This window comes from Camelus ferus, chromosome 20 (genome assembly GCF_009834535.1).
Source record: "Camelus ferus isolate YT-003-E chromosome 20, BCGSAC_Cfer_1.0, whole genome shotgun sequence".
NCBI classification, from domain to species: Eukaryota; Metazoa; Chordata; class Mammalia; order Artiodactyla; family Camelidae; genus Camelus; species Camelus ferus.
In genome coordinates this window covers 21,864,315-21,878,494 of record NC_045715.1, presented here as the reverse complement: position 1 = coordinate 21,878,494, position 14,180 = coordinate 21,864,315, and the positions used below count along the sequence as shown (strand labels likewise).

Sequence of the window (14,180 nt, the reverse complement as noted above, 5' to 3'; positions counted from 1 at the left end):
GAGATATTGCAAACTCAGTTCTAAATCATTGCAATAAAGAGAATGTCACAATAAAGTGAGTTGCATACTTTTTTTGGGGGGTTCCAGTGCATATAAATTTATATTTACACTGTACTGAAGTCTATTAAGTGTGCAATAACATTATGTCTAACAGAACAACGTACACAACTTTATTTTTCATTTATTTTTGTTTAAAAAATTTTCCCCCTTTTTTCTGGGGGTGCGGAATTAGGTTAATTAATTAATTAATTAATTACTCATTTTAATGGAGGTGCTAGGGATTGAACCAGGGCCTCATGCGTGCTAATCACACACTCTACTACTGAGCTATACCCTCCCCACCTACCTACGTTAATTTAAAAGTAATGCTGTTGGAAAAATGGTGCTGACAGACTTGCTCAATGCAAGGTTGCCACAAACCTTCAATTTGTAAAAAACACAACATCTGCAAAGTGCAATAAAGTGAAGTCCAGTAAAATGAGGTAGGACTATATTTGAACTGTGATTCTTGTAGTTCACATATCCGGGGCTCACCTTTTAAAAATCAACTGTACCAATCTCTTTTTTAATTGATGTATTTAGACTTTTTACATTTGATGTAATTATTGATATGTGTTTTAGTCCACTTGAGCTGCCATCACAAAATACCACAGACTGGGTGGCTTAAACAACAGAAATTAATTTTCTCGCAGTTTGGAGGCTGGCAGTCTGCGATCAGGGTGCCAGCATGCTTGGTGTCTGGTGAGAGCTCTCTTCCTGGCTTGCGGATGGCTGCCTTCTTGTATCGTCCCACAGACGGGGTGGCCATTTCTCAGGTCCTGGTGTCCTGGGTGGTCTGCTTTTTATCTTTACCCTTCAGAGTCTTCTTATGTTTGTTTTATACATAGTGCCTGGGGTTTTTAGTTGTATTTAGTGGGAAGAATAGGGAAATGTAGGTCTATTTCATCTTCCCAGATAGGTCCATTCCTATCTTCCTTCCTTCCTACAGAAATGTAGGTTTATTCCCACTTCGCAGAAGTCTTTGCTGTAGGTTTTTGAGTACAACTTCCACTAAATTAAGTAGGTTTCCTTTTATTCCTAGTTTTCTGAGTTTTTAAAATAAAAAAAAATTGTAAACAGATGTTGAAATTTAAAAACAAGTTTTCCAGTATTGATTTATTTCATTATATATATTCTCCCTCTTAATCTCTTAATACAGTGAATTGTACTGAGAGATTTTTTTGACGTGAAATATCTTTGCATTCTTGGGATAAATCTTATTTGATCATCCTATAGTTACATATTAACTGTTGGTTCTATTTAGTTAGTATTTTACTTAAGGTGTTATATTTACTTTTATAAAGCATGGACATAAAATTTGCTTTTCATATATTTCCTTATTTATTTCTGCAGTAAAAATTCTTCTATACACTGAGCTGGGCAGATTTTGTTCTTCATTCTTTTTTTCTGGAACAACATATATATGCTCTTTCCAAAGGCCAGTTTTTGTTTTCATTAATTCTTTTACTGGTTTTAGTTCCCTATTTCATTGTTCTCTTTCCTTATGTTTATCATTTCCTTCCTTCTTTCTTTGGGTTTGTTCTGTTCCTCTTTACCTAACTTTTGAGTTGAATTCTTAGTTCATTTTATTTATTTTTTAAAAAAAATTTAGTTTCCTGATAAGTATAGTTAAAGGTAAAAAATGTCCAGAACTAGGACATTTACCTCAAAGTTACATCACAGATGACCAGCATTAGAGTCTTTTGGGGTACTTGATGAAAATGCAGATCTCTGGACACCCCTACACTTGCTAAATCAGAATCCCTGGGGTTGGAGCCTGAGGATTTGCATTGAAGCTCACTTTCTAGGAATTCTTAAGTACACTGAGGTTTAAAAAGCATGAATAAGCTGGTGGGGTTAATTACAAATTAATCTTATGAATGAAAAATTACACCAATGTGAATTAATTGGGGCAACTGGTCATTTCTTTAGTGTGAGGACACTGATGATGACTTTATCTAATACTTTCTAGTTGCCCTATCTTTTTTTTTCCTACTGTCTTTTAGTATTACTTCTACATTTACTTTTTTTGAGGTATAATTGACACATAACATCATATAGATTCAGGTGTACAACATAATGATTCGATATACACTGCAAAGTGATCACCACAATAAGTCAACATCCATCACCATAAATAGTTATGGATTATTTTTTCTATGTTGAGAACTTATAAATTTCACTCTCAGCAACTTTTAAATATGCAATACAATACCTAACTATAGTTATAACAATAGTTGCCATACTGTGCCTTACACCTCCACGACTAATTTATTTTCCAGCTGGAAATTTGTACCTTCTACATTGGACTATCAAAGTTTATTTTCACTAAGTCTTCTTTCTGCTGGTGCAAAGGAAAATGTCTTTGTTTGCCCTTTTAGTAATTAATTAAAGTTATAAATTAGAAGTTTAATTAAAAACTTTTAAGACATCCTTAGCTTTAATAAAAATATTTCCAAGGCATGTTCAAAGAGTGGCCACTAGATTGATGGTTTGAAGAACTAAATTGTATGTCAGTTGAGTTCAATAAATATTTATGAGCACTTATACATACAAGGCCCTTTGAACAAGAGTAAAAGAAGTGAGACACCATCAGTCCCTGGAGGAGCATATACTCTAAATATGCAGACAAAGCTAAACACATATTTGAACTGCAGTGTTCAAACCTAAAAAAAAAAAAAAAGCATAAAGCCCTTTCTATGGTCTAAATGTTTGTGTCCCTCTCTCCCTAAAATTCATAAAGTTGAAGCCCTAATGTGTAATGTGCTGATATTAGGAGATGGAGCCTTCGGGAGGTGCTTAGGTCATGAGGGTGGGGCCCTCGGGAATGTGATTAGTGTTCGTATAAAAGAGACCTTACTGTGCTCCCTCGCCCCTTCGGCCATTCAGGAGACAGTAAGGAGGCACCAGCGCTGAACCAGGAAGAGGGCCGTCACCAGACCGAGATCATGCTGGCACCTTGATCTTGGACCTCCCAGCCTCCGGAACAGTGAGAAACAAATTTCTGTTGTTTATAAGCCACCCAGGCTCTGGCATTCTGTTATGGCAGCCCTAATGGACTAAGACAGCTCTCAGGAAAAAACATTTGAGCACTTACATTTGAATGTTTATTTATTTATAAATTACCATAAATTATCCACATGATTATACTCGCTATAACACACATAACTAGAAAAATTTAAAGTTGCCAAACCAATAGAAATAGAAATTCTAATATTTCCTTCCCATACCTCGAAGGATCTTTTGTGCATTTCCTGCAGTGTGCCCACTTCATTTTGGAAACCAGTGCTTTTGAAAACAGTTCATGCCTGTATACAATCAAGCACCAAGTTTTCTGTTACAGACAAAAATTACTTTAGAGAGAAATAAGAGCAAACCTAGAATGCCAGAACTGGGAAATGAACTGAATAAAATTCAGAACAAAATATATTTTAAAAATAGATCAAATAATAAGAAACATGTGCTTCGGGATACACTATAGGCTATTATGAGGAAGACACAGAGAACCCAGAACACAAATGAGTAACAGAGGGGGAAGAAAAACAAGACAGAAACTTAAACACTTTCTTTTGGGAAAATGCCTTCCTGCCTCCTGTTGAGTCTGTGCTGACACCTACAGGTTACAATTCACCAGTGATTTTACTTCAGGATTGTTTAGCGTATGCTCTTCTATGTCTACTGAAAAAAAATCAAAATAGTTTTTTTTTAGCACGTTTTAGCAATAAAGTATTTTTATTTTATTTATTTTTTAAGTATTTTTTTAAAGTATAGTCAGTTACAATGTGTCAATTTCTGGTGTACAACATAATGTCCTAGTCATACATACATATACATATATTTGTTTTCATAGTCTTTTTCAAAAATTAATAGTTTATAAATTTAGTTATTTATATATTCACTTATTTCTGTTTGTCAGGGACTCTTGATATTGGAAACACTTCTCTTTATGGCTGTGTAGATTGGCTGTGTTCCTGAAAGTCTTGAATCACATTTTATATATTAATCATTTTTTTAAATGAAAAAATACATGCAAACAATTTAAAATAAGACAGAGAATTCTAGGAAGAATTGTAAACCACTGAATAGAAAATCTTTGCTTAAATAATGACTGTTGAATACAGATTTGCTGCCCACACACAAATGCACGTGTTCAACAAGCTGTCCATGCAGGGGCTGCTGGTTAGCACCTCTAAAAATGATGCTGAGGATACAAGAGGGAGAAGAAGACAGAATTCAAGGTCTAGCAACAGCGACAACAAAAATAACAACAATTCGAAAAGCGGTATTTTAAACTGTTCTGTATGAGGAGTGGGTGGCCTCAGTTGAAGGCAGAGAGGAGCTAGAGGCGGCAGCGGAAGGATAATTTAAGTTCCGTCTGTCTCTTCTCACGCCATCCTCCCACTTCCCTTCCCTTCCTGTTCCTTCCTTAAACCACGGTTGTAGGTTTCCATGCAGGGAAGAATCTTAGCGCATGAGGTGAGAGACAGTGTGGCTGGCACGCTTTGGGCATTTAATCCTTTACTTCTCCGGATCCAATCCCCAGGGTTGGTGGATTACAACAACAAAAGGTAAAGGAAATAACCACCTTGAATTCCTCCACTCAGAGATAAGTATTATCAAATTATTTTATTATTATTATTTTAAAAGGTGAGTATTATTCCAGGCCTCTCTCTACATCTAAGTATAATGGGGACTAGATATACAGATAGAAGTAAATAGGATGAAAGATTTTTATTTGAAGTTAATAGAAAAGAATGAAATGACACTAAAAAATTGCTTAAGTTCAAACAAATGTTTCTTCATGCTGATACTAGTTTCTAAGTTATTCTTGAAATTTGAGAAAAATTTATGACAAAAATTAACCTAAATGAAACTCTTATAAATATGTCTCAGCTGACACGTACATAAATAAATGTTCACTGCAGTAGAAACAAATGAAACTAAACTAAAGCAAGAGAAACACAAAAAAGAAAACACAATCTAGAAACCAACCTGAAGTCCACCAGTACTGGAGTAGATTAATTGTAATAAATCGTGATATAGTTATTCAATAGTACACAATGCAGCACTTTTAATGGATGACCTAGAATTACATCTATCAACATGAATAAAACTAAAAAAAAAAAGTTGAACAAATACACATAGATAACATTTCATAAAAATTAAAACTCTATGAAATAATACTTTATAACATTTAAGGAGTCACAAATTTTAGTAAAAGTATTAAAAACAGGCACAATGATAATAAAACTGACTTCATGCTTGGTGACTACATCTGGGAAAGAAGGAAAAATGAAACTGTTCAGGGGCAGTAGAATTATAGTCATGGATTTCTTAAAAGATGTTTGTTATTGTTTTGCAGAGGTGTGGTCAGAGGACCCCTGGGAAAGGGAGATCCCTGAGATTCTTTTAGCAGATCCACAAGGTCAAAGCTATTCATAATACTAAGATGTTACTAGTCTATTTCCCTTTCATTCCCATGTGGACAGTAGAGTTCACCAAAGGCTACAACAGTATGTGATGACATCATTGCTCTAATAGTTAATGGATTGTGTGCTGCGTATAGTATTTTCTAAGGTAGTGAGTTTAGGATATTAACATCTGTATTTTCAGAAATTAACTCAGTTTGTTCTCAGTACTTTTGTTGTGCTCCAACCAGCTCTCTTCAGTTATATCTGCTTTAGTCTCTGTAATTTCATTCTCTTCCAAGAAGTCATTATTTTTAAATCCCAAAGTTTTTCCTGCTTCTATACAGAAACACATCAAGAATTAAGTTTATCTTGTTTGGCAACAATATTAAAATATTTTTCAAAAACATTTTTAATTTTCAAAATTTTATATGAAATGTATTATTTTAGAATGGAATAATGTTTTATTCTAAAATAAAATGTATTTATAATACATTTTCTTGTATTTAAGAATGGATTGTTGGCTTAAAATAGGGAGATGAGAAGATACATCTTTCTCATCTCTTGTCAACGTTGCCTGTGTCTGAAAAAGATGAAACTGACATGTCAGCAAGTTCTCTAATTCATGGAAAGGAAGAATATGTTTCGAAGAAACTGGGCAAAATTGTAAATATAAAAAAATATCAAAAGGTATTTCCTTCAGCTTTATAGATGTTAATAATTTACCTTGTATCTTATGCAATAGAACATTTTCAAAAACTAATATGGTTCCAATTAAGTTGCAGCATCATTTTGGGTCCAATAATTTGGTGTTCAAAAAAAAAGGGATTAAGTATTTTCAATGTAGATGTGACAAACTCTTTAAAAACCTTTTACAGGACATTATCATATTGCATTGGCTGGAGTTGCTCATACCATAGCAGACAGACTGGTAAAGCCTTATACAGTTGCATTGCCAGATGCCTGCTAGATGAAAAGTCAGTATAAGAAAAAATGGTACTGCCACCTTCCAATGATACATTAACTTGTCAAATGAAAGATTTAACTGCAAACATAAGGACTGAATCAATACCTTATGTGAAAAATTGTACCTTTGCCTTACAGATGGACTGATGTATAGATAAATATGGACGTACTGTTTTGCTTGCATTCATTTGGCATCAGCACAAACCAAACACTGAAGATCTTTTATGTGAGTGTTTGAGGACAAACACAGGGTGCTGAAAACATTAACAGTGTTGTATAAACTTTTTTGAATCTCATGGCTTCTCCTGTAAGAACTGTGTTGACATTTATACTGATGGTGGAAAAACAACGGTGGGTTATACAAGTGGTGCTTCAGCATGAATCAAGCTAATGATATCAAACTCTATTAGAAGTCCTTGTATTCTTTTTTTTGTGGGGGGGGGAGTGGGTGGGAGGTAATTCGGTTTATTTATTTACTTACTTTTAGAAGGATACTGGGGATTGAACCTAGGATCTTGTGCATGCTAATCAAGTGCTCTACCACTTGGGCTATACCCTCCCCACTGAAGTCATTGTATTCTTTACTACACACAGTCACTGTTTTTAAACAAGTCTGTTTCACTAGAGAATGTCCTTGATGAAGCAGTAAAAATTATTTTTATTAAATCTCAATTCTTGAGTACATTTTAAGAAATATTCTATGTGATGAAAAGTACCCATAAAGCACTTTTGCTGCATTTTGGAACATGGTGGTTGTCTCCATACTTAAAAAAAATTAAACAAAATTTTTATTACTTTTTTTTTTTTTTTTTTTGCTATTATTGTTTGTGGCGGCGGAGGGGTAATTAGGTTTCTTTATTTATTTAAATGGAGGTACTGGGGATTGAACATAAGACCTCACGCATGCTAAGCAAACACTTTACCACTGAGCTACACCTTCTGCCCTGCTACTTTCTTCATAGAATAAAAAATTTTTTCACTTGGAAAACTGATAGAAAACTGGTTATTCAGACTTGGGTTTGGCAGACATTTTCTTGAAAAGGAACAAGGTGAGATGGTCACTTCAAGGAAAACAACTGATTGAAACTGTTGCCAATGATAACATTTAGCCTTTCAAGTGAAAATTAGAATTTTGGGAAGCTACTGCGGGATAGTTAAAATTTTTTCTGATGGGATCAACAATACTAATGGTGATTTCTTGATGTTGTATAAAGTGTGTTAACATTTAAAATATCTGCATAATTCAGTGAACTGACATTTTCTAATGACCAATGCATGATGTTACAGAATCATGCATGAGTTTAAAAGATCCTTTCAAGGTGCAAGATAGGCCAGTAGATTTCAATGACTGTCTGTCATTTATTCCTGAACCAGAAACCTTAGACTCACCCTATATTCTTTCTTCTCCTTTGACCCTCTTCATTTTATTTCTCAATAGTTAGTGTAAATTCCACCTCCCAGACAGCCTTCAGCAGATTCACTCATCTTCATTACTACTCCTAATGCTTCCATTTAGAACTTGGGGTAATTTTACTTGTTTCTTAACATTTCTTGATCTTGCTACTGCCCCCTTCCCCTGCTTCTCTGTTTCACTTTATTCTCCAGTAAGCTGATCTGATTATAGCTCTTTATAAAAAACATGCTGATTCATGACTCCATCCTTTACATTCATGTGGTTTCCTTTGTCTAGAATGTCCGCCTCCTTCTGCCTACTTGGAAAACTCCAAGTTCTATCAACATTCCATTCAGGGGTCTCTTTCTCCAGGCAGCTTTTCTGACTCGTATCAATAAGAGTTAATCACTTTATTGCTCTGAGTTACCTTCTCCCCAACCATTGTAGTACTTATTATTCTGTAAAATGTTGGCTTTCTGCAGAATTCTTGTTACAGAATTATATTTTGGTTTGGTGATGTTTACCTATACTGAGCAATGCCATTAGAAACAAGTCTGTGAAACTCTGCTGGGTTTCCTAAAGCAATATTGTTGGGAGGTGATTCTTCCAATTACAAGTTTCCTTTTTATAGGGACTTGAGAAAGATATTTCCACTCTTATCATCATATTAGTTATTCTCTGGATATATTTTATTATACAGTACTATTAACACTTTTTTTTGGAGTTGGTTGTCAGACAATTTTAAGCCACAATTGTGGCCCACCTCTAGCAAACCTAAGATTTTGGGATCTATGATAAGCCTCATTTTAGACTCTAGTGTGGTGTCTTGCTTCCTGAGAACTGAAGTCAGGCGTAGTCAGTTTTCCTGTATTGATAGAGAACTGGGAAGGAGTATGAGAACCACTAAGGTGCAGAGCCTGCAGCCTGAGATGGCTGCTGCGTCTGATTTACAGGGCAGTTGTTGCCCTTGGCAGGACAGATAGGTAGGTGGGTGACTCTTGGTGTTTGAGAAGCTTACAGATGTCACATGGTAGTATTTTCTCTTCTACTATATGCTTTATTTTCCCCTTGGAAAGGGGTTGTTGGATAATTTTTAACTTTCCCAAGAGACTGATTACTTCTTCCTCATTGTTTGATACGATGAAAAGTGATGTGCTAATCCCTGCTCTTACAGTATGCTTTTCCCATCTCCCCTTTCATAATCATTTTTCTCCCGCTTTACACAAGAAAGGCATACAGCTTACCTATCCCAAACATAATCCTCGTGCTTTAACCTGGGAATGAAATATTTCTGAGTACTAAAGAAAAGGACCATTCAAAAACCAGTGTCCACGAAGCCTCCTTTAATCACAGCGTTATGTCCTTCTTTGTCATCTATGTATATTTTCGATTAAGGGCAATGACCCTCAGCCATTCTGCCCCACAGGAGACATCTGGCAATATCTGCCGACATTTCTGGTTGTCACAACAGAAGGGCTGGGATTGAGGATCAGTGCTACTGGCATCCAGTGGGGAGAGGTGGGGGGTGCTACAGTGTACATCATACATTGCACAGGACAGTCCCCTACAATGAAGAATTATTCAACTCCAGATGTCAATAATGCCGCAGGTTGAGTAACCTCGAGTTAAGGGAGACACGTGGCTTAAGAAATGAAGGAGTTTTGGCCTATGCTGCAGTATTTCAGATTCAGATGATTCCTTGGTGGAGAAACTGGGACGCTGACAAATTTTCATCTGATGACTTTGATGCTTCCTCTCCTGATAACTGTTAAGACTGAATATTGCTCCTTGGCATTGGCAAGAAATACTGATGGTGGTGGTTTTTTCTTTCATTCAGTGACAAACTCACGGCAAGGTTCTGATCCTTGTCTGTTTCAGGATTAGAATATTTCAATTTTTAAAAATTCTGTAAAGAAATCCTAACTTGCTACAAAGCACTAAGTACTAACAAAGACCCACTCACTTGTGTCTCATCTGTACTTCACTTTCTTATTTTGCATGATTTTGAGGCAGTGAAGGCAAAAATCTCAACATTTATTTCTGACAGATCAACACTACATTTTGGAGTAAAATAAACACACATTGGGAGTACTTTAATAGATGTTTTGTCAAACTTATTCAGACTCATAAGAGAAATATTTTCGTTACCTTTTACCAAATATTATTGGATCGTATAAATACATTTTTTTACTTGGGTTCCAGTTTAGGATGTACTGTTATTTCTCTGCTCATTTATTTACTTTTATCATATACCCACTAGCTTAATTCAGATTAATCTGATGAAAATACCTTGTGGATTCTGCTGTAAGTAATGCACATAGCGATCAGTAATAGAATTTCTGTAAATTTCCACTTATTGGTGATCTAATATCTTCTCTTCATTTTTGTTGTTGATTTCCACCAAGTAGATTAAATTGTGGTCTTTAAAGCAGAAATCCATTTATGAATTAATACAAAACAAAACGTTCCCAAATGCAATCTTGGAGGTAACGCCTTAAACTTTAGAAACCCAGGTTCATTTATTTTGGATTAATTTCTCCCTCTTGGATGTTGGCACATTGTTCTACATCTGTGAAATACAGAATTAGAAAATAAATCATTTTCTACAATGAAATGAAATTATACAAGCACATTAAAGTGTCTATCTCTTTGCCGTATTTTTAAAAAACACTTCCAAATGACATAAAAAATGGAAAAAGGTCTTTATTCAGAACTTACTGAATTTTCATTTTCAATTTTGTGGGTTTGTTTGTTTCTTTCTAACCTCATTGCCACCTAGTTCAAGTTTCACAAACAAGATGCCTCTAAGTGAAAGGCTAACAGGTATAATTTTTAGTTATTTCATAAGAATTTGTAAAGCCTTTTTGGTATTGAGAAAGTGATAGAACCTAAGGTATGTGTAAAAACAGTTTTGAAGAAAACAAAATTGAAAGAAACTCTACATTTGTGTTGTGGGACTATTAAAAATGGTACTTAGTAATAGCTCACTATGTGAGTTTTTGGCATATAACTAAGAAGAAATATTTTTAAATTGAGTGAAGTTGCTATAACAAAATTCTTTCCATTCCCATACTTATTCTGTTCCCACACTTATGTATGTGAACAAAATTCTTTAGTTATTTCATATTAAAATTTATTTTAAGGGAATTCATATAACCGGAATCTGTCCTCACAATAAATAACTTTTATCAACATAAAGTTAGCAAAATAAAGCTCCCATCCATCTCAGTAAGAGACACATTTCCACTTAAATTTTACTTTTTAAAAATTTGTACTTCTTATATTTTTATTTACTAAAATCTGTATTATTCACATTGTTTTGATCAACCATGTAATTGTAATATTATCTTAATCCACCTGACTTTTTAAACCTTTACAAGAAATAAAAAATTCATTTTAAGAACAAATTTTTTTGCAAAGAAACATAATAGATGGATTAAGAAAATATTTCCAAGAAGAAAAATACATTCTATTAGGACAAAGCCAGGGTGGGGAACTCAAAAACATTTCTATAGGGGGAGTAAAATGAAGATATGAATTCAAAGGAAAAAGAAGTTATAAAGTAAAAATTCCAACTGTTAAGGAAGGCGTTGTTTGTACATTTTATTTTTTATTTATTTTTATTTAAAAATTAAAAAAATATTTATTCAGGTTTTTGGGAGGAGGAGGTAATTAGACTATTTATTTATTTAAATTTGTTTTTGTAATGGAGGTACTGGGGATTGAACCTAAGTAGTGCTAAGCATGCACTATACCACTGAGCTATATCCTTCCCTACGTCTGTGCATTTTAAAAATTAATGATGGGTGTCAAAACATGGCATTTGGATTTCATTGGACACATGATGGAGTGATTAACAGTTTTATACAAATGTGTTAATATATATAATATTTCAAAATTTATATTATTTGCAATTATTTGAATCCATGCTGAGAATTTCAGGTCAACTTAAACCCTGTGGGAAGAGGCATATGCTATTTCACAATTCTTTTAGGAGAGATGTGAAGGGGAGACCACTGAGTAATTCTTCTCCCTTCCTGTGTTACCCTCATAGGAACATAGACATACAACTGAAGAAGAGAACCTACCTAGGTGTCAGCAGAGGCAGGAAGGAGTGGTCAGTTTTTTTTTCCAGTTCTATGCCAGGAAGCCCAGTGAAACTGCGGAAGGAAACAATAAGGCAGAGATGCGCTAGTCTGGAAGCCCCTGGTATTCTGGAAGGCCTGCCCACATCCCGAATTACTAAACCCCAGATCTCCCTTCAGCTCAGTAGACTGTCCTATAACTTTCAGCAACTCTGCCCCACAGCAAAGACCCAGTTTTTCCGTTCCCTTCTACTTTGAACCCCTCTCCCTTAGTTACTTGATGATGAGGATACTGCGCTCTTTCACTACCTGGGAAGAGAACATGACCCGTGTGAAATGTGGGTGGAGGTGGAGGTCATGAGGTCCTGGGGCAAACCAATAATCTTGTATTTGAAGTGATATAAACATGTAAACGCCAGACCCAAGTATAAACATGTAAATGCCCGACCCAAGGTAGAATCTGGAAGCAATGGGTGAAAACAGGAGTAAGGGCCAGGCATAGGACAATTGCACTCCTGAAGTCTGTCCTTCTGGCGGAAAGAAGTGGCTTTCCTCCAAGGAACCCTACATCTGGGGACCACACCAAGTTTCTTTGACACCAAATTTCTCCCCATATACATTTGGGGTAGAGACCCCCTTTGACTATTCAATACACCATTTGTAGCACCATTTACACACATACATGCTTACCTAGAGGGTTTTTTTTGTTTGTTTTTGATCAAGTCTGGGACCTGTCCCTCACTAGGGACAAACTTGAGAAATGCAAGAAAATTCTTGGTGTGGATCTCTTGGAGGTAAGGAAATCATTGCTCGGGTGCCTGGGTGCCCTTCTGGTCACTCTCCAGGCTTCTGGCTCAGCTTCTCCAGCTCTTACAAACAAGCAGGGGAGATCTGAATGCAGCCCAGGCACTTGGAGTTCAGCCCACAGACTGACCATCCCTTGTAGATACTGGGTACTGCTGAGTTTGCAGTTCTTCATCTCGACTGCTTCTCAGATTGACCACGAGATGTTTCCACCAGCCTCTTGCCTCAGCGCCTCTGACCCAAGCAGCACATGCAAGGAGCTCACTTGTGCTGCCCCCTTCAGTGGTGGCTTCTTGATCACACCTTTTGCCAACCAGGCTGAGACTTGCCTGCCTGAGGTCATACTCCTCTCCATCCTCTACAGCACATTTGCGAGTCACTGTCTCTGCCCTGAGTATGAGTCATGGGGATATCCTGCACCTGCTTAACCATGGGAAGCCCAGAAGTTAAGATGAAGAGGCCACTCCCTTTCTACTCACTCCCTTTCTACTCAAGTTTTTCATCTATATTATCCAACCTCCACTCTAATAACAGGAACATCAAGAAAGACTAGGCCAGCAATTATGTCCATGATGACTATAAGGAGGTAGGAAGATGGCTTTTGAGAAAGGGGAAAGAGATGGCTCATGATTCTCTCTTGGCTGGATGCCTGGTCCTGCTTAAGGCACTCTGGATGGCTCCTGATTTCCTTGGTCTAAGAATAGATTTCCTTGGTCTGACAAGAGATTTCCTTCCCCGTATACCCCTTCATACCCACTCCCAGGCTGAGAGATGTGATGTGAGGCCAAGAGGATGGTGTCTGAGAGAGAAAACGGCTGTTGCCCAAACTAAGGCCACCTCAGGTTAAACGGAAAGAGTTACACACCCAGACAAACCCGTGAGAACTGAAGGGATAAATGTGCCACCTGCAGTATTCTCCCGGGATCGTCCCCAAAGACCTGGATTCCTTTAATGATTCCGCCAGGACAGAAGCACTCAGAGTACACCTCCCAGAAGTAAAGGGTCTAAAGGTCTGGGCAGATCCCCTCCATCCCTCCCTCGTCAGGGACGAGACTAATTCTCACTGCCTTCCCCCACCTCACTCCAGGACCCCAGGGCCCCACGGAAAGAACACGAGTGGAATCTAGAGGTTCGTATTTCTTCCTCACCACGTCAGCAGGGTAATCCCTGGAGGGGGAGGCGCGGCACAATCACCGTCCCAAATCTCACCCTACGATAGTGTCTCCTGCGCGTTCTTCAGGTATTTGCAGAGCCACCGGATACCCTCTTCCTCCAGGTAGGCGCTCCAGGCCTTTGCACTAGGCATCTCCCATAGAGCCTGGGGTTTCAAACCTCAGCGTCCGTTTCCGTCCAGGCCTTTAAGGCCGGGGTGCAGGCATTTTAACGAGGACTGTCTGAGGCGCGGAGAAGCAGGACTCCCCAGGAGCCCGGCTGACGTACCCAAAACACTGAGTCCAAGGTACATGCCTCCGCGAGTGAGCGGGG

The 14,180-nt window shown here is 37.1% G+C and overlaps 1 long non-coding RNA gene across 2 annotated transcripts; it reads right to left on the bottom strand.

Annotated features, from left to right (window-relative positions):
- Positions 1-7,419: 7,419 nt before the first annotated feature.
- Positions 7,420-14,152, bottom strand: LOC116658246. 2 transcript variants are annotated; one of them, XR_004313519.1, is made up of 4 exons: positions 13,905-14,152; positions 11,895-11,966; positions 10,096-10,375; positions 7,420-9,675 (listed from the first exon to the last, which is right to left on the bottom strand). It is a non-coding gene; the product is annotated as an uncharacterized LOC116658246 (long non-coding RNA). The 2 variants fall into 2 exon arrangements; XR_004313518.1 differs by having other exon boundaries at positions 7,420-10,375; positions 13,905-14,148.
- Positions 14,153-14,180: the final 28 nt, after the last annotated feature.